This window comes from Ixodes scapularis, unplaced genomic scaffold (genome assembly GCF_016920785.2).
Source record: "Ixodes scapularis isolate PalLabHiFi unplaced genomic scaffold, ASM1692078v2 PGA_scaffold3__209_contigs__length_174095766, whole genome shotgun sequence".
NCBI lineage: Eukaryota > Metazoa > Arthropoda > Arachnida > Ixodida > Ixodidae > Ixodes > Ixodes scapularis.
The window spans coordinates 117,982,145-117,986,161 of record NW_024609868.1 but is presented as its reverse complement, the minus strand read 5'-3'; the positions used below and the strand labels follow the sequence as shown (position 1 = coordinate 117,986,161).

Sequence of the window (4,017 nt, the reverse complement as noted above, 5' to 3'; positions counted from 1 at the left end):
GTTTTTTGCACTCGGAAAAATTTCCATACATCGTAATTCCATACCGTATAACTGATTCTCCTAGAGATCTGAAAATAGTTCTCCGCCAGTTTACAGAACATACACTTTTTAACTTGTAAAGATACGTCGATATCACCCGCATTCTCTTAGTATATTTGATATGTTGGTTCTAAAGGAGATTTCGGTCAAATATTGACTCCAAATATTTAACCGAAGAGTCATAAGGTAATGATCTACACGTGCAAACGTGTTGAGCATGAGCATGGAGGTGAAGATATATGTTTGGTACTAGAGTAATTTGTTTACGGGGATTACGAAAACAGACTAACTTAGTTTTATTGACGGTCACAGAAATGAGATTACTTGAGAACCAGTTAACTAATACATCTATATCGCTTTGAAGCAGCGGAACCGCCTGGTTATAGCTAGTTGTCATGCGGTAGTAATAGAACAGTACCATCCGCGTACTGAAACATTCTAGATCGTAGTTGTAATAACCCTAGATCATTCACATATATATTAAACAATAACGGACCTGGTTTGCTACCCTGTGGCACGCCGCAATCGACTCCGAGTTTTGTACTGAAGCTGCTTTCATTCATTTATATTCGGAAAAACAGAAACCACAGGCTACGCATGAGAGTGTATGCTTGACCGTATGACACATTAAAAGGCTAAATCATGAAACTAAATCTGCCTTCATTGAATTTTTACAGATTATGCAAATTTCCCAAATAGATAAACATACGTATTCGAAAGTTTTACGTTTACGGAAACGAGCTTAACTAGCTTAACGAGCACGTGTGGCAAGCGCCGCTCGGAGCTCAGGCACGGGGAAAGGGGCTCTTTTTTCTCGAGGGTCGACAGGCTGGGGAGGCCCAACGTCAAACTATCCCGAGCCGAGGTACTGTGGTTACTCTATGCCAAGGCGAACAACCTCACGACACGGCAGACCAGGGAGTTGGTACGTGGTGAGTTTGCGATGGGCTCCCACGTACAAACTGACTGGTTCTGTTACGTTCGTGAGGTCGTGGTTAAGACAAGGAAAGGGATGCCACAGCTGGGGGGCCCAGGCGGGATGGTGCAGGCCGACGAAGCCCTATTTCGGGGCAGGAGGAAAGCGAACCGCGGTCGCCCCCTGGGGGCCGACGGTTTTGGTCCTCGCAGGTCCGATTACGGCGGGAAGGTCTGCGGGCCCTGGATCTTCGGAATGATCGACGTGGACACCGGGGAGCTGCGCATGATTAGGGTCCGGAAACGCGACACCCTGACTCTGTGCCGGGAGATCCGCAAGCACGTGGCGCCGGGGACAACGATTGTGACGGACGAGTGGGCGGCGTACCGGAGGATCCCTGACCTGCAGGACGCCAACGGTACGCCGCTCGGCTACGTCCACCTCACGGTGAACCACAGCCTCCACTTCGTGGACCCCACAACAGGCGCCCACACACAGAACATCGAGGGCGCCTGGAAACCCGCCAAGACTCTCCTGGTCCGCAACATGAATGGCTGGAGCGGACCGGGAGCGAACACGCGGCGAGGGCGAGCCGAGGCGGACCGGATCCTCTAAGCGTACCTGGACTGGTGTTGGTGGCACTCACTGAACGGGCCAATCTGCTGCGACGATCCGTTCCTCCGCATCCTCGACGTCATTGCGAAGCAGTACCCGCAGTGCTAAGGGTATGGTTTTATGGTTCTTCCGATCTCCCCTGACGTCTTATGGGCTTCGGCTCCGGACAAAGGTAGCAAAAGCAAAAAAGTCTGAACCTGGTCTCGCTCTTACCCTATGGGCTTCGGCTCCGGGCAGAGCCAGACGACGCTGAACTAGAGTCCTATCTCCCCTGACGTTCTATGGGCTTCGGCACCGGGCAAAGGTGGATTGAAAATAAACCATTTATTTGAATACCCGGTTCTGACTACCTTTTATTCACCTTCTGACTTTTATTCACCTTTGGGTGAGTGCGTCATGAGATGTTTCTTGAAGTTTCAGGAAGCGGTGCTACAGGAGGATTGTTTGATCTCATTTTGAACCAGAAGCTCATTGGAGGGACGGAAAGTGCAGGAACGTCGCCTTTTGGCTTTCTTTTTTTTTTTTTTGCGTGTCCATTGCGTCGTCCAGACATTATAAGACTCCGCGAACCCGTGCAATCTTGCGAAGCAGCTGTGGCCGGCTCATCTCAATCACGAAACGAGCTACTTTTCGTAAATACTTGGGGAGTGGCTCCCGAGCACAGTGGTTTCGCTACAGTAGTGTTGGGACCAGTGCTTAAAGGGATATACTACAACGAAATTTCGGCGCTCATTTTTTTGGTCTATATGTGTTCAAAAAAGCACCATCAAATCGAACATACCAATATCTTGTTAAAAAAGTCACGAAAAGGAATTTTAAAACAAATTAAATGATTAGCAAAGAGAACCTGGTGGATGTCGCTAACGCCTCGCTTGTAATGCCCAGGACCTGCCCGTCTAGCAACCTTGGCAGCTAGTGACGGAGGTTGTCTCGGCTCCGGCCACGACGAGAGAAGAGGGGCAGGAGGAACTCCCCTTTTCCCGAGAATGCCTTTTGTGCGTCAAAGAAGTCGGTATTGTCCCCCTACAAGATTATAGAAGATTAACTCGTCACTCAAAATTTATACAAAAGCAGCCGCTTCGGTGGCTGGAACGACTAGGCCATCCTCTCGACGTCAGCCTCGCCGTAGCTTTGCTCGTCTTGAGACGACCTACGTCACGACTGTGTTGGATGTCACGTGGTCTTCGCTGGGCCTTCTTCGAGCGCTTGCCAGAGTGGGCCGTTTATAACGAAAAATACAGCCACCAGGCTCAAAATACAAACGTGCGATTGTCATTTACGGATATTGTGGATCATATTCAACCTATCTTTGAACACGACGGGAATATTTCGAATTTCGTTGAAATATCTCTTTAAAGTCTCCCGTAAGTTGAGGGGGGCCCTACACGGAAAGGGGGGGGGGGGGGGGGGTTCTGACGAGATGTACTAGATGCACATAAAATAAACCCCACTGCTGACTCTACCCACGCTGTACCTGCAACCCTCCAATTGCTAATCCCCAAATGTTACATCCCTGAATACAAGCTATTTTATTGCAAGATATTTTTATTTCACTAATGCTGGGGATGTGGAGGGGAGTCTCAGACAATCCTTTAAAATCAGTGGGGGTCCCACTGATTTTAAAAGATTGTCTTAAAGCCCTGGTTGGGACCGGAGCAGCTCGCGTGAGGCGTGTGGTGTATATGGCTGTAAGGTCTGTATGGCGGTGGTTCTGCGCGTGCACCGGCACGTCCGCACGTGCGGCGGCACGTGCGGACTGCAGCGACTTTCTGCTGCTCTGCCGATTGCAGCGCCGTAATGTTTTCTACACGCGCAGCCTCACAAGCTCCCATTGCCGAGCCGCGCCGGTCTAAACACTACCCCGTATTCTATCTAGTACACTAGTTTCGCGAGCGTCAACCCTTCGAGCAACAAAAACGCTCGCAAACAAACAAAAAAAAAAATGCAAATGCAACAGCATCATTAAAGCATGCTCCATCTCGCAAGTTCTTCACTGCTGAGAAAGACACCTTTTCGCGTGAGTGCTCGTGCAGTCACGCAAGAGAAGCGCTTTCGAAAACCATCCGCTCGTGCCCGTGTCTTATTCAGATCTAAAGCAGCTTATGACATGAAGCATCTTTCTTTTGCAATTTCGCTTCCTTTGGCCCTAAGTGAGGCCAAAGCATTTCGGTATGCTTACAACAGTACGTCGAAACCTGTGACTGAAGGCTGCAAAACGACGAGGCGCTCCTCCAAGCGCAAGTCAAATAAGCGAGACCGATATTGTAATGCTTGAGGAGCCGCATTTAGTGGTGAGAGCTGCTTTTATAACGATCCCGGCACGTCGCCGAACGGAAATGTTTTTCTTGTCTTTACACACACACACACACACACACACACATCGTGGCTAATCTTCACAAGTCGAATAACTACCTAAAATATGATCTTTCACTTTGCAAATATTAAAG

The 4,017-nt window shown here is 49.2% G+C and overlaps 1 pseudogene; it reads left to right on the top strand.

Annotated features, from left to right (window-relative positions):
* Positions 1-1,210: 1,210 nt before the first annotated feature.
* On the top strand, positions 1,211-1,678 carry LOC120840599 (annotated as a pseudogene).
* The last annotated feature ends 2,339 nt before the right edge of the window (positions 1,679-4,017 follow it).